At 44.3% G+C, this 26,056-nt stretch overlaps 1 protein-coding gene and 1 non-coding gene across 2 annotated transcripts in view; one reads left to right on the forward strand and one right to left on the reverse strand.

Moving 5' to 3' along the window:
• The window catches only part of MTHFD1L (methylenetetrahydrofolate dehydrogenase (NADP+ dependent) 1 like), a 1,218,839-nt gene that overhangs the window by 44,103 nt on the left and 1,148,680 nt on the right, over positions 1–26,056 (forward strand). The gene's annotated exons all lie outside the window — the stretch shown is intronic.
• On the reverse strand, positions 5,780–5,886 carry LOC144765386 (U6 spliceosomal RNA). The gene has a single exon (XR_013597383.1). It is a non-coding gene; the product is annotated as a U6 spliceosomal RNA (small nuclear RNA).

Raw genomic sequence — 26,056 nt, forward strand, 5'->3', positions numbered from 1 at the left:
CTTATACATTACAACCATTATCATGAAAAGGCTGGGGACTTTGACATTTGCCCACATTCCCCATGCTCCATGCAGAACCATTTGCCAAAATGAGAATGTTTCTCTTTACTTCTCTTGTATTGGTTTAGAAAAGGTACTCTCGCCCTTAGTGACAATATCACCTCTCTTGACCACAACCTAATCACCTTCCTTTATGTCTGGTACTTTGACATCCCTCTTTACATTGTAATAATTCATAGTTACATGTTGTGTTTGAGCTACGTCACTCTGCACAGCCGCCCCACACACTATCCTGGTTTTTTAACCACTCCGGAACCTGCTTTAACAGGGTTTCCTCCCTTTGAGAGAGATAAACGGTGACACTCCTGTCACTGAATGGGGAGTCACCCTATAGGACCACACTAATTTCTTCAACTCTTCACACCAAGACAACCCATTTGACAATGAGAGTTGTATATTTTGCATAATCAATTGATTAACTCTCTCTACTAATCCATTGGCTTGGGGTCTAAACAAAGCTACCCTTTCATGCTCGATCCCCAGGTTGCACATAAAAGCTTTTATTCTCCTGGATAACAATTGTACTCCATTGTCCGACACAAGGATTTTAGGGATTCCTTCATTCATAAATACCCTCTCTAAAAATCCTACTACCTTCTCTGTGTGAATAGAATCAGTGGCCTCGACAATAAGCCACTTAGAATGGTAGCCCACCAGAACCATCATGTACTTACTCTGTGTCCCTAGCTTGGATATCAGTCCCAAACAATCAATTGCCACTCTTTCCCAATGCCTTTTGGGCAGAACCATACAACTTAGGGGAGGTTGTCTCACAATTTTAGTTTTGTCACTGTTTGCACATGCATAGCATTCACTCACTACATCCTCAATGTCTCCATCCATGCCAGGCCACCTAAACGACTGGCGCACTCACCTCTTAGTCATATTCCTGCCCAGATGCCCCTCATGTGTAATACTGATAATTATTTTCCTTAGTTTCACCGGTGGCACGAAATGACTCCTCAGCAATTTGCCATCTAACACACTCAATTCCCCCTCCACATGACAGTATCCCCTGAACCAGACATCCTCAATTTAATCCTTCTTCCAGCCTTCCGACACACACTTGACTACTTGTTGCAACACGTTATATTCCAACATTGCTGCCGCCCACTCCACTTTCTCAAGAGCAATTTCCTCACCACTGCCTCGTCTCAATCACTCTATCCACCTCTAGGTCCACCTCATCCACCGGCATCCTCGACAAACAATCTACAACCACTTACTTTAAAACAGTCATGTACTCCACCTCATAGTTGTATTTTTAGACAGACAACATCCACCTGGAAATCCTGCGTGTCACGCTTCCCTCTAAGCCCCTCCTCCTTCAAACAAATTATTGAGAGGCGTGTGGTTAGTATGGACTTTCAAAGGCAGACCCCAAATGAAATAGCTAAAATCTTTATTCCCCAACAAAATGCTAGGGCTTCCTTTTCAATGACTGAATAAGAAATTTCCGCGTGCCGGAGCAGCCTTGAGGCAAACCCTATGATTCTATCTTGGCCCTCCTTTACCTAAGTCATAAATGCTCCAATCCCTACACCACTAGCATCAGTAGTAATATATGTCTTAGCTGTGACATCAAAGTGACCAAGAGTAGTGATGGAGCAAGGTTTCGCTTGTAAAGAGACTTGCTCGGATTCAATCCTCTTGAAATAACTTATAACTTACTAATTAACATGTTTGGTATTTCTGATAATGTCTTATTACTTACTGGTAATCTTCATTACCCCGATTAGGGTCCTCCCCGTCCCAGTCCTTACCACGTGAGGCAGTCCTGCCTCCACCCAGCCAATCAAAACGCCAGAATCCAAAGGTCGAAGGTGACATAAGCCCCTCCCACCCACCGCCATGCCTGTTATCAACAAGACTCAGACACAAACACAGCGGGAGGGAGGGAGGGAAGAGGACTGGGACGGGGAGGACCCTAATCGGGGTAATGAAGATTACCGGTAAGTAATAAGACATTACCCCCTCATGGGTCAACCCCGTCCCAGTCCTTACCACGTGAGGAACTCACAAGCAGAGAACCAAGAAGAAAAAATGCAGGACACCAGGGATCCATGCAAAAGTACAAAACTTTAAACAATAAAGCATCAACGAACAGCAGCGTACAAGACGCCAACAGAAATCGTCAGAAGAGGCAAGAAAAACATCAAGCCGAGAATGTCGCACAAAAGTGTGACGGGACCGCCAAAAGGCCGCCCCACAAAGCACCAGGATAGAGACCCCGCCGCATCAGCACAGGAAGCAGACATAGAACCCACAGGAGACAAACAGGGCAGGAGAAACCCGAGACTGTAGTGAACAGAGGAGGCAAAACAGAAGAGCCCCGCGAACACCCAAAGAAGGGGAACAGGAGAAACCCCCACAGCAGGCAAAACAGGAAGCAACACCTCCAGCCGCAAAAGTAAACACGAAGAAACAGGCAGAAAAGCCCGATCTAAGCCGCAAAACAACTCAAACCTGCAGAAACTGCAAAGAAGGAAACAAAACGAGCAAGGCACCCAACCCACCCAACCGACAAGCGGAAGAGAAGGCCAGCAAAAAAGCCACCGCAGTGGACAACCACAACAAGTCCGCCACTAACAAGGACATGAAAGGGGCAACCGCAGACCATGCAAAACAGCAGGCAAGGCCCAAAGAAGAAACAAGCACAGGAGAGCCCGGACAACGAAGCAAAAGCTCCAAAGAAGCCGACTCACCAAAGGGCAACAACCACCGAAGAAGCCCCAAGGCCCCGACAAGCACAAACCGCCGTCAACGAGCAGACAAAGCGGAAGGGGAAAAATCCCAACAACAAACCCAAGCTGGAGAAACCAGCACAGAAACAGGAACCCCAGCATGGATTCCGACCAAGAGAAGAGCACCAGGAAACAAAAGAGCCCCAAAGTGCATCACAGCTCCAAAGAGCGGAAGGCCAACGCGACCAACACATGCCACAGGCCACCACAGAAGAACAGCCCAAAGACGCTAAAGACAGCCGCTCAAGAGACAGGCAGTCAGAAGCAAGCGCCAAAGACAGGGCAAAGACAGCTGCGGACCCAGAAGCAGAGCCGGAGGCAAGGGAGGCTGGCCGAATCAGACTCCCACCAGCAACAGCAGGAGCGGAAACCAAAAACAGCCAGGCCAACCCAACAACACCGACACCCCCCAAACCTCCGCAGAACGCCCGGGAGGAGAAAAACGGGAGGGAAGGTATACAGAAAACCCGAAGGCCAAGGAAACGAGAGAGCAACCCCCGAGTACAGACCACCCCGGAACAAAAACCGGGGGAGAAGAGCAACAGGAGGGGAAGCAAAAATGACCAAACCAAGAGTCCCAAACCAAAGACAAAAGGACCCGGAACAGAGGAACAGACAGAGGGAATGCTACACGAAGCAGCAAGACATCCCAGTGCAGGGCCATTCCAAGCACCAGCGCACAGTCCCAAGCACCCACGCAATGTCCCAACAAAAGGACATGTCCTGTCGAAACAAGCATCAGACAGCACCAAACAGAGGACGGCAGGAAGCGGCCCAAGCCACCAACAGAAGGCACAACCAGAGTACCATTCCAATAAAGAAAACAACCCCCGTAACAGGGATGCCTCTCAAGACCCTCTGAAAGACAACAGAGAAGTCGCCGCCCAGACACAAGACAGGGAAGCTCGCAGGAACAGAGACACGTACCGGGACCCCCCAAGAAGGCCCAAACAACAACGAGCCCCCGGAGCGCCAGCCCGAACAACAGACAAGCCGGCCACCAAGGACCCCAGCGGGGTCCCCAACCCAAGGACAGGCATCCAAGGACAACAAGAGGAGAGAGGGAAGCAGAAATGCACCCCCCACACCAAGTCGGGAGAGCAAAGCCGCCAGACCAGGGGAGAGAGGAACCAGAGCCCCGTAACCAGCAAGAAAAAGGACCCAACGAGTCATCAGAAGAAACACCAAGGACACGAGGTGCACAAGAGCCCAAGGAACCACAGCAGAGGAGGCAACCACCATCCGCCGGACACAAAACCAACCCCGAGCCAGGGCAGGAGGGAGACCCAGTAGGACCCGCAGAAGATCCAACAGGACAGAGAACAGATCCGGAAATATGGAACGCCTCACGAAATGCGTGTCACCCTAGCGCAGGGGCCACGACAACCCCCACCAGTAATGCTCAACAGAAAGCACACGAGCCGCTGAAGCGAGCACTGAGAAACAGCCCCCAGCAAAGCGTCAAACCGGTCCCGAGGAACTGAAGCCCCCGAACAGGAACCAGACGAGGAACGGCCGGACCCAATACGACCCCAGAAACCGGAACCAGGCCAGCAAACCCCCACAGCCGGAGCCAGCGCCGTGGAAAAAACCAGAGGAGCATGAGAGAGACCGAAAGGAAACACCTGAAAACAGGAAACGGAACTCAACCACCGCAAACCTCTGAGCAGCCGGATGGAGGGGAACGAGAAAAACAGGCAACTCCCACACCTAGGGAAGCCAAAATCACCCACCAAGAAGAGGGGAAAACCGGGCCGCAAGGGGCACAACCGAAAGGGACACAGCCGCACTAACCCGACCAAAGCCCCGGGAGGCAGAACCGAACAGAAAGACCAACGGGAGCCAGGACCTGGAACAGAGAGAAAGAGGACCCCCGGCCCCACTCCGTCGCCGAAACCAGCAACACAGAGCGTAGCGACAAAAAATAGGCCGACGCCAAAGAAGACGGCAGAACGCACCACAGTGCCAACGGACAATGAAGCGACCGTGAAAACAGCCTACAAGGGGATAGGCGACCCACAAGCAGGTCAACACCAGGAGCGGAACACATAACCTGAAGAGGAAGAGAAGCAACCACCAGGCCACGGAGACTCCCCCTGGGCACAAAATATCCGACAGACACTCAGGGGCAGCAGCAGGCGCCGCAGAGGCAGGGAACCAAACGAAGTGCAAAAAATGCAGGCATAGGACCAAGGCACCAGGGGAATGGCAAAGCACCAAAACGCAGGCCAGAGAGAAATCTCACAAGCCCCCGCCGCCCCGGTAGCCGAGTACAAGGCCCAACCAACCGGGACTGGAAGGAGGGACCCCCAAGAAAAGAACCTGCGAAGCACAGACAGAAAAAGAGCAAGCATACACCCCAAAAAGGAGAAGCAGCATACGAACTCATGAGAGCGGAATCCACCAACCGCCCAACCTGGACCTCCAGGGAAGAAGCCTCCGAAGACAGAGGGAGAAGGTGCAAAAAAGAAGAAAAATGGAGGATACCAGGTGACAAAGACCGCCAGGCGAAATCGTGTCCCCAGAAAGAGAGGAACACCCCGCATGGCAATGCCAAGTCACACCGCAGCCAGTACAGCCAACCGGACAGCACGAAATGGCCGGTAAAAAACGGGAATAAACCCCGCCGGAGCAAATGAATCAGGGAGAAAGTCCATCCCCGAATGTATACCCCAACAGGGAAAAATGTCCACGATCCCACCAACAAGAGATGATGGCATAGCCGCATGCACCAGCAGCGCAAAACAGTTCAAGAAAAACTGCAAAAGACGCTACGTGGACAAAGAGAATGCAAATTTCCAAAGCACAGCACGAAAATGAACATCCCAAGTCACATTGACAGCATTGGCAGGACTTGAACCCCCAGCACATGATAGCCTGTGACACCAGAGGCATATGACATACCAATGAGCAACAGCTCCGTGGATGCACCGGAGAGGAAGTCCCCTCAAATATGGCGAGCAAAGAAGTAAACCCCATATATGGAACGCCTCACGATATTGCATGTCATTCATGCGCAGGGGCCATGCCAATCTTCCCTGTAACGTTCCAAGTATAGTATAAGTGCTGCCGAAGCGAGCACCAGGAAAACACCCAACACACCAATAAAGGAAGTGCCCAGCAACCTCCAGCAAACACTGCCCCAAACAGTAATCTCGTATGTGAGATCAGAAAATAAACAAAAAAGGGCAGCCCTGCAGTCTCCACACACAGCCACATATGAAGAACATGGCTGCAGGGGCCGGACGCTGCACTAAAGCACCAGCGCCGGAATGACCTGGGGCCAGAACACCAGGAGGGCTCCCCGCCCCGCCCCAGCCCAGCACATGAACGGGGAGCATCCTGACCCCAGAACAGGAGCGTGGCCGGCCGGAGGACCGGAGCGGCCACGCCGGCAAAAACATGAAAAGACCATAAACAGAAGCATTTAAAAATGCAAAAGAAACACTCACGGCACCGCCAAACCATCCAGAAGGAAACACAAACAAAGGCAGGAACCGGGAGCACCAGCGTTCCGACAGCTGTCGGAGCAGAAAAAAAACAGGCATGGTGGTGGGTGGGAGGGGCTTATGTCACCTTCGACCTTTGGATTCTGGTGTTTTGATTGGCTGGGTGGAGGCAGGACTGCCTCACGTGGTAAGGACTGGGACGGGGAGGACCCATGAGGGGGTAATGCACCACACGACATTTCTAGTATCTAGGGGAAGCTTGTCAATGTGCTTTTTACTAACCGTAACTCTAGTAACCTAAAATGGCCGTCGCAATGTTGGAACCTTTCTGCGCATGCGTCTGTCACACTCACGTGACATGATGTATTCTCCACGTTGGTGGGAAATCTTTGCTTCTACGCACTAGAACTAAAGATGACTGCTTTATGTTTTCACATGCTAACGCTTGCATTGCTGCTTTTACTAAACTGTTCGTTCTGCTTAATTCCTATTGCTGTAGTTAAAATAAAGTAATGGGAATAGAGTAGAGATAAGTGGTATACAGTGCATTCATTTATTCTTTGTTTTAAAATTGTTTCTCTTTGACTTTGCTATTAGCTCGTATTTGGGCCTGATGTAATCTTGCTGCACTCCATCTTGAACTTCTGCTACTGCGCAGAAGAGCTCAAGAGTCCACAAGTCATGGCATTGAACCTGTGCCAACGACAGTCTTGCCTGTAAAAACCATGAGAACCTAACCTAATGAACTCTCTAAAGGAAGCTCAACTGTACAAAATGTATGCATTGTATTTGTTATTGAAACATCCATTGTTAGGTGGAATAAAAGTGCATGGAAAAATAAAACTATGGGAGGGAACATTATTTGAATATGTGAATAAAGTAACCTCATAACTGGTATGGTGTGATGACCTTTCCACGTACTTTGGCCAATCAAATTGAGGGAATACACAACTTGCCAGTGGCGGCTCCTCTATGGGGGCGTTTGGGCACCGCCCCCCTGCTTCCTCGCCGAGCGGGAAGGCAGAAACAAATGGTAGTTATTGCCCTAATAACTACCATTTGTTTCTGCCTTCTCGCACAGCGAGAAAGCAGAAGTTCCTGGTTGGGGGTGGGCGGAGTTGCTCGAGGGCAGGGGGGAGTGGCTTTCCCACTGTTGTTCATAATGACTGTTTGGGCAGCCTGAGGCCGCCCAAACAGTCATTATGAACAACAGTGGACAAGCCACTCCCCCCTGCCCTCGAGCAACTCCGCCCACTCTCCCTGTTCTCTGTGTATGCTGCAGCATACGGAGAAAAAATGACGCGGGTGGGGCAGCGGCCTGACTAATCACAGCGGTGCGCTGTGATGGAGGGGAGGGTGGCTGCCTGCCGCCTTCCCGATGACGTGCACTGCTTCAGGAATTGAAAAACAGGACGGCGGGAGTCTCTGGACCGTAAGTATACTTTAATTTATATATATTTATTTCCATTAAACCCCTCCCGCCTCCCCCCTCATCCCCTCCAGTCGTCACGACCCCATTTCACCCACTCACCCGCCCGTAATGCCGGCCGCGACTAAGTGAAGCATAGCAATGGATCTGGGCCTTGTTAGGCCCTCTAAAAATTACCCAATACATCATGCTCAGCATTTGACTCCCAAATAAAGAAATATGATTCAAAACCTTCAAGTTCGTTATAGAGTAATCCCGGATAGTAACCAGGCACGTTAGCTTATCAGTGAAACTTGAACCAGGGGAAGAGATCTTTTTAAACTACTTCTGATCCGCATGGCTCCATTAAATATGCCTTCCACAGTGCTCTGCAGTGGAAACTTGAGCTTGGTCGGGACACACAGGCAGGAGAGCCCCCAGGGACAAGTTCTCTGGTGTCCTCGTGCGACCCTCCCTGTCCTAGGCACGAGCCCCCTCCTGCTGAGGAAAACAATATCCCCCAGCTGCTTCCAGAGCCCCATGCAGAAACTGTGTTCTCACGTTCACAGCAGAGGCTTTCACGTGTTTTTCGAGTCAAGAGCCCCCGTTGGAAATTCCATTTGCCCAGTGACAAAGGGTTCCTACTGTATTAAACATGTTTGTTTTTTTTAATACGTGGGTAGTGGGTAATGGCTATTGACTGGAATCTCGGAGCTAGAAATTGTTCTTTAAATATGATCATTCATTTCAGCTGCCATTTCTACTTAACCAGTAGAACCTCCACTGTATTCTCCGTTGAGCACGCGCAGTTCAACGCCCCAAGTCAGATATGCTGTGAGTGGGCTTAGTAGAAACTGCTTGTAAGGCAGCAGAGGACCCGGTCTGCGCTTGATTCCATCTATTGTTGGGATATCATATGTGGCTGTGTCTTATTGAATCGGGTCTTTTGGCTTCAGTGACCTCTTGGAGCAGGGGATGTTTGCTGTCGATATACCCTTACGACGCTGGAGAAACGGTTGACCCACTCATATAGTTCGGTAACTCCCTTCTTGGTGTTGTGAATCTATCTAGGACCCTAATTAGTTATCCCGATTCATGCCCTTATGTGGTTATAACAAAACATATCCTTATAAAGGCATAAGAATCATGTCCATTTTTAGTAGTAGCCAATGCAGTCCAAATACGGCAAGGCTACTCCCATAGACTCCTAGAAAGTACAAGGCATTTTTTAAACAAACCAAGCCTCCAGCAGCCCGGGAAATCCCCCTGCTTTTGTTTCGATTTGAACAAGAACTCCTGGAGTCCAGAAAGAACTGTTAGTTCTTAGTGACGTCTTATGTCCAACCTTTCGTCAAACCCGGCACCTTCCAGGTATAAATATACCAACGTTGCCTTAAGCAAACACAAGGTGGTTTGGAGCAGAGCGGCTATCTACTTGCCCGACGCCCAGCTAATGCGAGTGCCGAAGGAAGCCGACCCTCCCATTTGACGCACTGAGAGAGACGCTGTCTTTTCTGCAGCCGAGAAATTCCAGCTCCGGTGTTTCCAGTCACCCTTGCGTGTTGCTGGGAGATCGAGTCCCGAGAGAGAGATACAAGACCTCCTTCATTCTTGAACCAAGGTACGGAGCTGATTACACCCTTAAGAGAATTCTTGATTCAGATTCTTGGCAAAAACCCACTTAACTTAAACTGCAACTTACTTACTCCTTCCCACGTATTAGGCTTAGGTCAGGTACACCGGGGTAGGCGTATCTTAGAAGCACCAGTTGAGTACGTTTAGTCATTGATTTTATGTATGTATATATTTTATCCATTTTAAGTATCATATGGCTCGGAAACCATATAAATGCTTTTACAGTATTATTTCATAATACTCCTTTTACTGTACGCACTTTACTTCATGATAAGTATTGCATTTGTCGCAATTCATTTCTCTTGCATGAGAAAGAAGACTGCTCAATAAATAACACCTTTTATTGAAAACGCCCATCTCTATTTCTCTGCACCCCTGGTGAAATTAAGCATGCACGATTGACTGAGTGAAATAGTTGTCTATTGTTTTCACACGACTCTAGAGATATACTCTTTATTCTGAGGGAGCAAAGTTGTCATGTTTATGCGGTTGTCAGAAACTAATCCCTTCTTGTCTAATCAAGAAAGTTAACTCCTTCCTGAACATTTGAGAACGTTTCTAGTGACCTCTGAGCTAGCTGGCAAACCTAATTAAGTCTAACATAGTCAGTAGAGACCTGGATGACCTCAGTCCTACGTCTAAACTGCTGTTTATGTTATTCCAATGCGCAGAGCCTATTGGGAATATAGGAACTACACTACATGGCGCCCAACGTTTGGTAAGGCGATAATCTAACGCAAGACATTAGAGTAACTCAGTCGTGCTTTTCACACAGACCCCTTTTCCCGTAAAAACTCCAATAGACGTCTGGAGTGGGTAAAAGGTTAATATCCGCCGGAACTTAGTAGGAAGAGATTCCTATGTATTAGTTTTTGGTTTAGTCAACGTTGAAGGATACAGTGTTCCAAAATATTGTGCACCTTATCTTTGTTTTCTTGAAACTTGATCTGCAACAAAACTTTCTGTCAGTAAAATGGGAGAAAGTGACGAATAAAGGGAGAGAGCTAGAATAGCAGCTCAACTTTTAACAGAAGACAAAAGTCTCCAAAATGAAGACCCGAATGTTAAAATCATTCCGGTTAATGTAAGAAGAACTATAACTCTTAAACTTATAGAAAATGGACGATCACCGAGAGGTGGTACAGTTATATTCGTGGTAGAGGCCCATGAATATCGGCAGACAGAGGTATTCTATTCCTGGATACATTTTCCAGCAGCAAACGCTGTAACACAAGACTTCCACTCTTACAAAATAGAGGAATCTCCAGAGGAATACACCCCTTTCGAGGACGTTGAAATTCCACTAACATACCAAGAGCACCTACTCTGGTTTAATGGCGCCCTAAAACATCAAAATCACATTACCAGGCTTGGTGCACTAGGTAGACCAGGAGCCACATGGCCGGTTCTAGCCAGCTACACACCACATCCCGACATTGAAAAAATGTCAGACCGGGAACTTTTAGCTCAGCTAAAACTACTAATTAAAATACATAGACAATTGGTCCAATATGTCATGAGGACTTCAACAGTCCAACCAGCAATAAGAATTCCACAGCACACCCCTCAACAGGGGAACACAAATAAAATTACACCACAGAATATACAATCAGCCATTGGCAAAATACCCGCAAAACGGGAACAAATTCCATCCTGGTTAGCTCAAAAAATCACTCAAATAGAGGTAGTATTTCCTCATACTACACCTCATGAGAAACAATGGGGATCGCACCACATGTGGAGGACTGTGACACTTGGGGCACAGTCTTTGCTTCAATATACACAAAAACACATGGTGTTCCGTCCATGGCGGTTATACCAGACGTACTAAGACAGATTCAAAATGAATACGATCCAGAACCTGCTTTAACTCTGGGTATGAAATTACTGAAAGACTTTAAGCAGGTTTTCGGCTATATTAGCCAACATAAAAGGAGAAGCAGCATCTGTGGCGATCCGCCAGAAATTGAAAGAAACAGATATAGCAGAACAACCTTTTGAATTTGCCAGAATCATAGAAAAATCCTATGAAGAACTAGGTAGAGATAGTTTGGGTAGAAAACCGCTATAACCACAACTAATTGAAAGTCCTGAAAAAACTTTTATTAAAAATAATCTGAATACTCCAAAAAAGAGTTGGGAGGGTAATAAACAGTCCACTCCCAGAGAAAAACGTTTTCAGTCCAGAGGAAGGTCTCCTCAGCGGAGAGGTAGATCTCCAGAACGAGGAAGCAAGTCTCCCCAAAGGGAGCCCTCTGAGAAAATATACAACTTTAGCGATAGGGATAAATTGAGAAAACCTGACAGATATCAAGATATTGATTCTCGTCCCTCTCGATCTTTTCAGAATTCCTCACAGAAATCGGAAAGAAGAGGACGGTCAGAACACAAGGAAGAGCACGTCAAGTCCAAAGACAAGGAACCTGCTCATCAAAGTAAAAAATTACAATTTACAAAAAAGAAGGTAGATAGTATTAAAATAAAACATGCCGAGGATTCTGAGGACACAACTGAAAAACGGAGAGTGGGCCCAGACAATGCTAGACAGCGCAGCAGAAGTAACCATAGTTCGCAAGATCCTGATGAATCTTCTGGAGACAGTGGACACGAATGAATACATTCAGATGGAAACTGCAGACACCAGAGTTAGCAAACCCCATACATTATATGAAATACCATTGCGTATAGAGGGGGACAAAACTAGGAAAATAAAGGGTCTCTTTTGGGATAACCTTTCGAAAGGTTATGATATCCTGTTAGCTGAGAGAGACTGGCCACCAGAGATTGTCAGGGAGTGCCCTTATGGTGAAGAAATGATTATGCCTGCCTTCTCAACTCATATTCCAATTCATAAAAAATACACATTTGCAAGAAAATGGGTAGTGGCCCAAGCTCCTGCATTATATAAAAATCATGTAGGATGGGATGAGGATTCTCCTCTTCACAAAATCCAGTTAAAAAATCAACCTACTGCACAAAGGCAGTATCATGTTAAGCAAGAAGCTAAAAAACAAGTCAGGGAGATCTTAGATCAACTTGAATATCAGGGGGTGATTGAAACATGCACCTCACAAATGAACAATCCTTTGTTTCCTGTTTCCAAGCCAGACGATTCATATCGTCTAGTTTTGGACTACAGACACCTTAACTCCTGTTGCAAAACATTTGCAGTACAAAACTCACACAGTGCAGCACTAACGAATAACATTGTGCGCAAAATATATAAAACGACATTAGATATCTCAAATGGCTTCTTTTGTCAAAACATTGCACCTGAAAGCAGGTATTTGACCGCTTTCTCAACAATGGGGTCGGAAAAACAATTCTGTCGACTCCCACAGGGATTCAAGAACAGCCCAGGATTATTCTCAGCAAGAGTAACAGAGTTACTACAAATATATGATGATGAGGCATTCTCTTATGTCGACATCTATCTCACAGATGATGACCTGGAGACACACTTGAAAATAGTGAACACCATAATACTTGGGTTCGCAGCTGAAGGATATAAATTCAACTTTAAAAAGTCACAAATTGCTCACCTAACTGTCCTGTTTTTAGGATATGAATTATCAAGTGAAGGCAAAAGCCTAGCAGACAACTTCTTAGAGAAGTGTGCTGTACTCCAAGCACCAAAAACGCTGAAGAATTTACAATCAATACTAGGTTTCCTGAATTTCGGAAGAACATACATTCTAAGTTATGCAGAGAGGGTTAAGCCTCTACGAATTAATAAAACCTGATTTCAAACAAATCAATTGGACTCAGAAACACACAGAAATTTTAGGATCATTACAAACAGACATGTTAACTAAAACAAAACTGCAAACACGCACAAACAAACGCAACCTTGTAATCTGAGTCATCCCAGGAAGATGCGGATTCATGTACCTGACCTCTAATGAGGGAGAAACTGTACCAATAGCTTACAAATCACACTTGTACACACAAGCTGAAATGAAATTCAGTTCTACTGAAAAAATTCTAACAGTGGTTCAAACTGCGGTAGCAAAAGAAAGAGCCCTAGTCCAAGGGAGAAATATATCTGTATTAACAGCAGAATCAGCCCTTGAGGCAGTAATAAGACCACGCATTCCGAATGCTGTGGCATTAGATTCAAAATGGATACAATGGGAAAATTCTCTTGCTGCTGAAGACGTGAAACACGCTATTGATCCGAAAATGAAAAAACTAGAAAATCTGGAATACGAACATGAATATCCTCTGCCAATCGAAATTCTGCCTCTAGAACAGTACACCTGTGTAATCTACCTGGACAGATTTGCACAACACTATGATGTGGATAAAAAATCTTACAATGCAGCGTGCGCGATTGTTGAAGGTCACTGCCGTTTAGGTAAATTCAGACCGATAATCACCAAAACTGAATCACTCAGAAACTGTACAGATCAGCGAGCTGAAATAAGATCTTTAAAGATGGCGCTTGAAAATGCCGATCGCGAATTCCCCACACTAATAGTGTGCGATTCGCATTATTGCGTCCGGTCTTACAATAATGACATGCAGACATGGATCAAAAACGGTTACAAAGATGAGACTGGTGCCACAATAAAGCATAAAAAACTTTGGGAACAAGTAGTTCTTTTGCAGAAAGAACTACAAAAGACTCACGTGATACATACACTGAGTCATCAGCGTGATGGCGTTCACGTTGCAGGGAATTCATTGGCTAACAGAGCCACAGCGGCAGCGGTTCAACCGGCTTCCGTAGTCACAAAAAAGCGTATTAAAAAACAAATAGACGGTGAAACGCTACTAGCAGTAAAAGCCTCAATGAAAGGTGACTATGAGGCGTTACCTCTAAATTATCCACTCGGAAATAAATACATAATTGATGCAAACTCTGTTCCTTTTGCTCAAATCCTTGGAGTGGGGGATAGAGTAATTCCAAACACGAACCGGAGGGCTTACTTGATTCAAGAAGCACATATGGGACAGGGTCTGAGGCACCAAGAGATCTTGACATCAGTAATAGAATTACAATCACAATTCTGGTGGCCGGGGAAGTGCGTGCAAATTTACAACTTTGCAACTAATTGTCAGAACTTCAATAGAGATTGCAGTGGGGAACCGGACGCGGGACGAGACACCAGCCCAGATACCCTTATTAGAAAGCATCAGGCTAACTATACGCAAAAATCCAGAAGGAAAAAGGTGGTCCCATAATTATTAAGACGAGATTCACTTAAAATGTAGGCCCCAGCGCTCGGCTGATGCCAGAACTGTTATAAAAGATTTGCGAGTCTTTATCGGCACTTACGCAATTGGCATGCTACATTCTGACCATGGTCCTGCCTTTAGCTCTCGAGCTTACAAAGAGGCCATGGCCAGCATGGGCATTGCATTGCGGTACTCTTCTCCCTTCCATCCTGAGGGAAATGCGGTAGTGGAAAGAAAATAACGTGACATAAAGCAATCTATAACGGCGAGGGTATTAGGTTCGGGTGATGGGTGGGTCAAACATTTAACAAGTGTCCAACGTAGTCTTAACAATCTGCCAAGAAATTCTCTAAAAGGTATCACTACTTACGAACTATTGTTCGGTACTAGAATGAAAATCCAGGACTTAGATTGTCAGACTTCAGTGATGAAAGACAAAGCCTTTGATATCAAAGATCGTTTGGCTGTTGTACAGGACTTAAATGAAACAAGAAGTCGTCTAAGTAACATAAAGTTAAAGCCAACAGCCACTGAAGAAAAAACACCTGTCCCAGCAAGACCTGTCTGGATTCCAAAGATTGGGGATCTAGTCAGAGAGAAGATCGGGGTGAAGAAGGAATTTGGGCCTTCTCACAGAAAAGCAGTACCTGTCTTAGCTGTCAGCGGAACAAGATCAGTAGTACTACCGCCCCTTGCTGGTAAAAAGGAGAACAGAGTTGTATCAATCGACCTGGTAAACCAACATCATGTGGCCAATAATAAGTAGTAGGCCCAGTGGACTCCCAAGAAGTAGCAGAAGACCAAATCTTGCTACAATCCAAGAGATTCAAACTGAGAGACTAATCACTTTTGATAAACCTTCAGTAAATAAAAAAGGACTATGCAACAAAGCCATGGAACTTGTGCCTCTTGAAACCCAAATTGCAACAGTTCGTCAAGAAACACCTGTCTACAATGATGTAGCTTCAGACTATACTAATGTGACAAAAGAAGATCCAAAGACTAAAGAAAATCCGGAAGCAATTCCAACAATTGACAGAACTGCATCTGGCTACTTCATCAATTTCGATGACTTTTCTGATGATCCAAGTGAACATGAAGAAATGCCAGCAACAAAAACTTTTAAACAAAAAATGACTGAACTCATTCATCAACTAAAAGAAACATATCTGATTTCACCGTGGATTGAATTATGGATTGTGTTAGGTGTACTTTCCCTCCTACTTTGGCTCATCATGGTTTTATTTTTGGGTACATTTATTGATGGAAAATATAGTACAATGGACACAGCAAGTCAGAACATCAACTTGGTCCTAAAGCCTCACAAATCATCTCACTTCGAGAAAAGAGAACTGTCATCAGTGAACATCACAGCCAATCCAATACCCGGTGGGGTAGCATGGGACAAAACGGACTATGAAATCAATGGCCCGATTGAGCTCCTGAAATATCCACATCAGTTCAAGGTTTCATTAAGTGACTTTGTAAAACCAAGTACTTTCTCTGATGATTGGGACTTTGAAAATGTTAATAATATGATGTCAGATTTAGTAATGTCAGAAAAATTCACAGAACAAGATTATTTGCAGGGTTCCGCAAACTATGAAGAAATGTACTGTTATAATCATTATGGTCATCACTATTTGCATAAATCTGCTAGTCCTGGAAATGTTTTTACTTATAACCAAAGGCAGCTCGAAAGCATTTTATGAGAAATACCCATACTACTCAGGGTTTAACAACACTGATCCAGAAACGTTTTATTTTAAAATGTTAAATAAGACAGGAATGAAAACAATGTTGACAAATACTAAATTGATTTATTCTGAAACATTTAATGAAAAAAATGGTTACATTTGGTTTTGAATTTTGGTAAAACAACATTGAAACAAAAACCATCTGGGGTACAAAAGACTGGCAGGTACAAGGTCTAGAAGCATTATTTAGAGCCTGCATGATCCCAGAACAGATAATATTCCTAAATGACACCATTCAGCAAACAACCTGTCTTGGTTTAGCCAAGATAAAAGACTTAAACAAACCGTCTATTCCAAAGCCCATACCTGATAGTAATAGCACTACAGATGTGGAGATAGACGTATCCCATATTTTACACCAAAACAGAACAAATCCTGATTGGAAAAAATGGTTGATCTGGCCCACAGACACAAATAACTGTCAAGATAGATTCCTGAACAAAATACAGGGGTTCAAACAGACTAGGCCAGACCCGAGATATTCCCAGAGACAACATCCAGAGATAGTTACAACATACAGTGTAGGGAAACTATGCCTCGAATGGCTACAGAAATCCACACTGGCTGAAATTAAGCAACACTTGACTTTACTTAAAGAAGGTGCTGACTTGCGAGATTTCGTACTGGGACCTCGCAAACAGCGTCAAAAACGTTTCATATACGCCGGTATAAACGCTACTTACAACGAAGCTTGGAAAGTGACACAAATTGAAACTGCAGAAAAAATACGAGAAATTGATCGTATTAATTTGGAAAAATCACTTTCTGTAGTGGACAATGGGTTAACGACTCTGTCCTCCAGAATATATTCACTGGACAGCATTGTATCCTCTGCTATTGATATAATAGAGCAGGACTTACTAATGTTACAACATGGTCAGTCCCAATTGCGTTCTATTGTACAGCTAGGCTGGACGTTACAAAATCTGCGTTCAGGCTACGTGCCATGGCGTCTAATCAACATATCATTATTTTCTATCTTTAACCTTACTGATAAACAAATCAGTTTGGCACAAAAAGGAGCAGACTATACGATTCTGAGCATTGAAAAACTTGAGAGATTACCATTGACAATGTCAGAGAGACCTGTCATTGAATGGATAATACACGGAACAATTACAATTCCGATAACAACTTTCTAGTTTAAGTATTGCCAAAAATATATACCAGCAGGCCTGTATGAAAGGTTGGGTAAAGGATACATCAAGTCAACCTGTAATTGACCTTATACATACAAATGTTATAGTGAAGGAAAAAAGGAGGTATTTCTTAGTGGTAACAATTGTAAAAAATCACTAAGCGGTACACTTCTGTGTCAAGGTATTAACTTGCATGGAGCCTGCGATGGTTCATCAAATAACCTTTCATGTCACCTGCATGGCACTCCTGCAAAACAGATAGAGCCATTTTTCAGACAGCTTTCCAACAGCAGCTACGTTCTAATAAGTGACTACAGCTGTTGTGGCATGGTGCCAGGAAAAGCCTATCTCGTAACCGTTACGTCCAGGGTCATTTGCTGTATGCAAGTATTGTATCCAAACAGCAATCCAGACATGGAGGCGGCAATATGGCCTTCTTTGAATATCTCTTCTATTCGAATTGATACTTTAAGCAGAACGAAGTCTATTCTATTACAGACAAATGTGCCTTTAACCTCGTCCAAAGAGACGTATGATCTGCAAGTTGCAAGGACAGCGGCAGAGATACATACTCTATTATCATCAAATTGCCCCGTGCATTTCGTAGAAATGTTAGGTCAAATTTTAAACATGTCTGATACCAGTGGCATCGCACATGTATTTAAGACAATTTTTTTCGGGACTGTTAGCACCCTTTGAAACAGTTCTGGGCATTTTCCCGAATTTTGTGCATTCTTTATTCGGCGGCCTGCCTCTTCTTTTGGGACTCGTAGCAGGAATTTTATTTTTGATCCTTCTACTCCGATATGGCAAGCCAAGCCACAGACAAAACTCCAGCTACGATGGAAGAAACGATCCTAGCAATACTCTACCGAGAACGAATCACTAAAGTCCTCGGCTTTGCCCGGCTAAGAGATCTGAGTACTACCTGGTTTCTTTCATTCAGACCAATCTGGCAAGATTGCATCTTACCTGTGCTTCGATGTCTGCTATGCGGAGAAGAATGCGTGTTGGACGTCTGTCTTACACTACCATCAGCAGTACCAACTGATATCGATACTTTGCTTGGTTCGATAACGGCTCATGCAACGTGTTGTCCCCAGCGGCTACCTATTCTGATGACGGTATTCGTTGAGACTTCACCATTACGAGTAGGTGGCGGTGAAGTACGAGATGAAAGCAGCACCACACAGGTACAACCTTCTGTGAGCATTGCTGATCCAGACATCGATGATAGCAATCATTCTCACATATGCACAATTACAGCTTTTTCGAACTTGGTCGAACTTTCACCTGATGTTGTAGACCAATTTTTCGCAAGCCTGTCTGATATGATGTTCTCTCCTAACAACGAGAATAACTTTTAAAACAACGAGCACACAGCATTCCCTGAACTCTGAATTCGGCCTTCAGTTTTGATAAACAACACTACTGAAAACAATTGGAACTATTTTTTCTCCTGAAAGCGAAATTATTTTTTCCACTTCTAAAATCTTTACCTTTTTTCTGGCACATGGTACTCTGCTTAAAGTAGAACTATTCTTAGAGAACAGCGCTTCTATTTTTAGAGACACTAGAGACAATATTTTACCTCAGCCTCCAGCACATGTACAGTATTGTATAAATATGTGATGAAATGGTCTCGACCTTCTTTTCTGTATTAAGAGCCATTTCATAAATGTAATTTTCGCAATTCATTCAGCCAATATTTATATATGCATTTCCTGAATGATAAGACTGCTTGAAAAACGTACAGTATAAATATTCATGTTCGTGTATATACCATACACCATTTCAAATGCAATTTATGTATTTTGGGGTAGGTTGGAAAACACATGCATCGTTATATGTTTAGTGTTACTTAGTATTTAGTAATGATGGACATTAATACGTGGAGTGGGTGTTGTGAATCTATCTAGGACCCTAAGTAGATATCCCCGATTTATGCCCTTATGTGGTTATAACAAAACATATCCTTATAAAGGCATAAGAATCATGTCCATATTTAGTAATAGCCAATGCAGTCCAAATACAGCAAGGCTACTCCCATAGACTCTTAGAAAGTACAACGCATTCTTTAAACAAACCAAGCCTCCAGCAGCCTGGGAAATCCCCCTGCTTTTGTTTTGATTTGAACAAGAACTCCTGGAGTCCAGAAAGAACTGTTAGTTCTTAGTGACGTCTTATGTCCAACCTTTCGTCAAACCCGGCACCTTCCAGGTATAAATATACCAACGTTGCCTTAAGCAAACACACAGTGGTTTGGAGCAGAGCGGCTATCTACTTGCCCGACGCCCAGCTGATGCGAGTGCCGAAGGAAGCCGACCCTCCTATTTGACGCACTGAGAGAGACGCTGTCTTTTCTCCAGCCGAGAAATTCCAGCTCCGGTGTTTCCAGTCACCCTTGCGGGTTGCTGGGAGATCGAGCCCTGAGAGAGAGATACAAGACCTCCTTCATTCTAGAACCAAGGTACGGAGCTGAATAAAACCTTGAGAGAATTCTTGATTCAGATTCTTGGCAAAAACCCACTTAACTTAAACTGCAACTTACTTACTCCTTCCCACGTATTAGGCTTAGGTCAGGTACACCGGGGTAGGCGTATCTTAGAAGCACCAGTTGAGTACGTTTAGTCATTGATTTGATGTATGTATATATTTTATCCATTTTAAGTATCATATGGCTCAGAAACCATATAAATGCTTTTACAGTATTATTTCATAATACTCCTTTTACTGTACGCACTTTACTTCATGATAAGTATTGCATTTGTGGCAATTCATTTCTCTTGCATGAGAAAGAAGACTGCTCAATAAATAACACCTTTTATTGAAAACGCCCGTCTCTCTATTTCTCTGCACCCCTGGTGAAATTAAGCATGCACGATTGACTGAGTGAAATAGTTGTCTATTGTTTTCACACGACTCTAGAGATATACTCTTTATTCTGAGGGAGCAAAGTTGTCATGTTTATGCGGTTGTCAGAAACTAATCCCTTCTTGTATAATCAGGAAAGTTAACTCCTTCCTGAACATTCGAGAAAGTTTCTAGTGACCTCTGAGCTAGCTGGCAAACCTAATTAAGTCTAACATAGTCAGTAGAGACCTAGATGACCTCAGTCCTACGTCTAAACTGCTGTTTATGTTATTCCAATGCGCAGAGCCTATTGGGAATATAGGAACTACACTACAATGGTTTCAAAACACGTTTTAGTTGCAGTTCCAGGTGCTAGTCCTGGAAGCGGTGCAAAGGACTGGTCCCGCGGGTGCGTTTCCCCCATGCATTCTACTGTATCTCGTTAAGTGAAATTTCGGGGATGCTTCCATAAGGGGAGCTCTTCGTTGTGAACACCGACAGGCTGGCACTGTTGTGGTGTGTTGGTTTGAATTATACATTGTATAGAGCACTTATTACCCTTAGGGACTCACTGAGACTGTCTCACTGCTGTGAGACAATCTCAGTCTCACAGCAGTGTTTAGCATGTGCCAGTTGTCGTGTTTATTGTATAATATGTCAGCTGTCTTACACTTTTCTGCAGCATCTATCTGCCAGTCATCTCTTGTCACGGTTTACAGTATGTGAAATGTCTCAGCCAGTGCACAGTGTTTACCAGTCATCTTCCCCGTGTATATAATGTAACAGATGTCTCACAACGCTGCACAGTATGCATAAGCCATATTGTCTCAGACGTCTCACACCAGTATGTAGGTTGCCTCATACTTATTTACCGTGTCCCGCTGCACGGTACGCGGCAGTCGTCTTGGCCCAGGTCACAGTACACGTCACGCCTCTTTGTTGTTGTTCATACAGCGTGTCATACGCCCTCACGTGCAGTCTGTGCAAATGACCGCACTGCCTGCCTGTTTAATTTCAAATAAGTACACACCGATCGTCAGATGCCCATTGGCATAACGGAGCTGTGGCACTGAGGTCGGGAGGGTAGGGGGTGATGCACTGGAATGCCATAAAGTGAAATATTGGTCTCCCGTAATCACTTTACTATGTTTGGTGGTAAGACCCAGTAGGTGACTCGTAGGCGGCAGTGGAAGAATATTGCTTTTAATTCTTAGAATGTGTCAGTCGAGATGTCTAAAGGGGCTGTAAATGTATAATTGCTGTATAATCCCCTTGATGGGTAAAGGGCCTTTGGCTTGGTAGAGTTCTTAGAGGCCATTATCACTTTACCTTCACATATTTCTACTGCCATATCACCAGGGGTAGCACTTTGGTAAGCTTTTGAGTCAGTGCAGTACGATAATAATGTTACGCCCACCACTTTCAAATGTCACCAGCCACCACTGCAACTTGCTACATTGGGGGGTGGTACACTGCCCTGGAAAATGGTATATCTAAGGTAGGCTTAGCTAGTTAGATTGTCCGACTTGTCCGAATAGCTGACCTGTCACTGACCCAACGCACTCAATAGACGATCGAGAGCAGAGGTGCTGGCGGAGCACTGTGTCAGAAGAATCGATAACCCAATCGGGGTTCTGAGGGAAGGAGATTCGATAACCCAATCGGGGTACGACTGTTCGCTGCAGAGAAGGGTGCGACGCTGGCGTTGCACTTTAGATGTGGGTGCCAGTCCAAACCTGCGGTGGCTCTGTCCTGATCCAATTTGGTCCGTACCTGTCCTGATTCTGGTCTGCACCTGTTCTATCCTGTTGGCACCTCAACTATCGGAGGTCCTGTCCTCTAGCCCAGCCCGTGGCCAGGGTTGGTCTTCACACCATTCTAGGTAATTATAAATTAGTGTGGGTATTGTCATTGTACTGTTTCCCTTTTCTACCCTTCCTATGTTTCCATGCTTAAAGAAAGTCTTGTAATATTTTGACCTCATCTTGCTTTGATCATATTCTTCCTAATTGAATGAGCTTTAATTGAATTGGTATGGTCTCTGACATTTAATAATTTACATAGATAAAGTGTTTAAACCTTTCTCGAGTCTGTGGTTATTTTATAAATGCAAATGTTATTTACTACTTATTATGCTAACACCCTTGATCCCTTAGGACTCTAGGTACCGGTGACTAGGATTGGTAAGTCAAATGGTATAGGTCCTAAAAGGTTAATTAAAATCCTGATTTAGCGTAGGTTCACCTGTTCAAAGTGTGTATGTTGTTTATATGTGTGGTTAAACGAGCAGGTGAGCCCGCGCTCTATCAGTAGGAGCACAAAGAATACCATCCTTCACTCTGTTAAAAGCCTCATCCCATTCTCGTCGCCTGTTATGTAAAGATTCACACAGGACAGAGTAGAAAATTCTTCTTTATTCCTCTGTATTCGTCTTCAGATACCTCCAGCTTACACCACCATTTTTTCAGCTCCAACCTCCCACCTCCCTTTCAAGATAAACATTCCACCACAATCACATTGGTTATGAATTCCATATTCCTTAAAGAGTTTTAACAACTCTACACTTATCCACTCAAGAGAGAAGATCTCTCAAAAATCTTGCGGACCATCATCACATAGTGATAAAGCAAGCAGACAATGAGGGTGCAACAGTAGTCTTACTCTTTGACATGTATGACAGGGAATGTAGGCCTCTTCTTTGGACAAGAGCAGCTACAAGTTTCTTAGAGAGAACCCACACCTCGCCTCAGCAGAACAGTAAGAACCCTGGTTGAAGAGGTTCTGGCCGTCGGATGGATAACTGCACAAGGTGCAGGCATTCTGGTAGCATAAAAGCCCATGGTTGCAGAATTACACATCTTACCTAAAATTCACAAAAACAAATTCCCTCCACCAAGTAGACCATTGTTTCAGGTATCAACTCAATACTCAAACCATTATCACAATTTTGTGACTAGTTCCTTAGGCAAATGGTAAAGGAGATGCCATCATTTTTCAATGACGTCCTCTGTCTTTTGAAGGATCTCAGTTTTTACTCAGGTACTGACCTCTTGATTGCAATGGACATCGAGGCGTTGTACACTAGAATCCTCCAATAACAGACCCTTCAGGTCATTGAGAATCTACCTAAAGGCACTGAGATAGATACCATTACCCCCTCCAATGTGTATCTGCCATAATAGCTCTAATTGAGAACTTTTTCAAGTATGACAACACCCTTTACCACAAGGTACAGGGCACTTCTATGGGCTACACCTTTGCCACAAGTCTGGCATGCCTCTATGTCCACCAATTCAAGTATAATAACCCGTACACTCTAATATCATCATGTGGCATCGCTACATTGATGATATCCTCATACTTTGGCTTGGTGATCTGAGATCATCAACGGATTTCTCCAGATCGGTAAACACTTAAGACCCATTTTTGAAATTCACATACACCATCAGTAGGGACACCATTGATTTTTTTCAACCTCAATATCCAGATTATTGAGAATAAGGTTGTCACAATGGTCAGTAAGAAGCCCACTGACAAAAACACTCTACTCTGATTCAACAGCCACCACCCTAGATCGTTGAGAGAAAATCTACCATTGGCCAATTTCTGCACATCTGGCACATTTGCTCTAACATTAATACAATTAAAGAGCAAGCTGACGGACTCGTAGACAAACTGAAGGCACGTAAATATTCTGCCAGGGTTGTTAAACGCGCCAGAAAATATGCACAAAACAATAATAGAGAACCACTTTTTGAGATCTATCCTAAAGAACACACTGAAATACTTACCTGTGTCACCACATTTACGGCAGTATCAAAGCAGTAAAAAAGATAATACTAAACACTGGAACATTCTGCGGTAAACTGGGAATGGCTGGCCCTTCACCCTTTTTTCTTTCAAACGCAGCGCTAGCCTTAGTGATAAACTAGTGCACACATGCATCGCAAATAGCAAGGTCAGCCTAAAAGCCACAAAAACCTTGTGGGGTAGGCCACCTGTGACTGGCCACTACCAATGTGGGGCATGCACGGCCTGCCTTTCACGAAGCATTGCAAAGAAATTGATATAAGCGCTGACTGCCCCTAGGTCATCTAACAACATACTAACTGTGATTCTGAGAAGGTTGTCTACATGATCACTTGCCCATGCCAACTGTGATATGTAGAGATGACAAGCCGGAAAACTTGCCTAAGGATCAGTGAACACCGGCGCACTATACGATGTAGGAAGAGTGCTACCCGAATGACTAAACATTTCCTGGAAAAACAACACAAAGGCAAAGACATGATATGGGTTGTACTTGAGATAATAAACCCGCGTCCTTCTCTCAACTTGTCCCGGTTACTCCTTGAAATGGAACATTGATGAGTGTACCACCTCAAGGCACAGGTGCAGTGGCTCAACGGTAGCACACCATAGCTCTAACTGAAAAGATAACTTTTTCAGTCACCATCTAATAGCAATCTCACATGCAGACATTAACGGAGTATGGGCTTCTGCAAAAATCTTTCTTGGACACTTGGGCACTTCTCTCTGATTTGCACACTCACTTGGATTTTACACAACTTGCATAAAACGTTCAGGTATTGATTAGCAGTGATGGCCCACATATCAGATTGACTGTTTCCATATTATTGGTTGGCAATATACTTGGTAGATTTACCTACTTTTTGAGAACTTACTCAGGTTATACTCACTTCCTTTGGCCTTTCAAGAGACTCCCCTCACAGAGTATGTTTACGTGGCTACGAATACTACTTCGTAAGAGATTGTACATGCAGGGTTTTCTACTTCTTTACAGCCTAAACACATTTTTGCACTTACATTACATGCCCGCAAGTATGTGGAGGACTACAATTCCCAGCATTCAACACACAAAGAAGATTAGTTCTCCAATCGGCTATTTATTTTTATTTATATTTTACTGAGCATTTACTCAGTTTGTACTTCATCCGCAAGCCCTTTACTGGAACCCCAATCATACATTTTTTTACGGAGGGCATGTCAATGTGGTTAGTGACACCTCTGCCCATTATGCTCCTTATTAGACTTTGCGCATGGGGCTTCTTACCATGTCTACATCAATAACCACAAATGCATTTCACGCCTGCAAGTATGCTGCACAACCACATTTTCCAGCAGCTCCTGCGAACAGCGCACAGGGTGCGCCATAACGCCCTGAGCCCGCACTGATTTAAACATGTTTTTTGCCAATGCATGTTAGCATTGGGCGAAGACCACAAATGTGGAACTAGGTACCACTGTAGGGTGAGACCTTTGATGAAGTAAGTGTTTTTTCTGCGGCTACCCCTGTATTCCGATACCGCACCTACACCCAACTCCTAACTAAAACATTTGTTTCGAATTTTTGTTTTTTTAACCTACCTATCACCGCAGTGTTTGACTACAAGGCTCCCCCTGTATACTCCTCCATGAGGTGTGATTTTCTCATAGTTTCTCACAGTTCGGGCAAGGGACAGTTTAAGAGCCTAGTATGCTTGCTAGTTTGTAATTCACAAGTGTTCAGAGCATGTTTTGTGAATGGAACTCCACATGCATGTTTGATTATGTTTGGAGTGTTCGCCCACACTTGCAGTGCACACAAGATTGGCACAGCATGATTTCATAAGGCTCTCAGATGTCGTTTGGCCTTTTTATGAGTTTATTGATGCGTGTCCCAATTTCTGTTAATTTTTTTTGTTTTGTCCTTCATATGCATCATCAGTGTGTTTTAGTTTTATATATATATATATATATATATATATATATATATATATATATTCCACACACTCCTGGTCGCGCTTCATTTTTGAAAAAACCAGAGTCG

Source organism: Lissotriton helveticus, chromosome 6 (genome assembly GCF_964261635.1).
Source record: "Lissotriton helveticus chromosome 6, aLisHel1.1, whole genome shotgun sequence".
Classification (NCBI taxonomy): domain Eukaryota; kingdom Metazoa; phylum Chordata; class Amphibia; order Caudata; family Salamandridae; genus Lissotriton; species Lissotriton helveticus.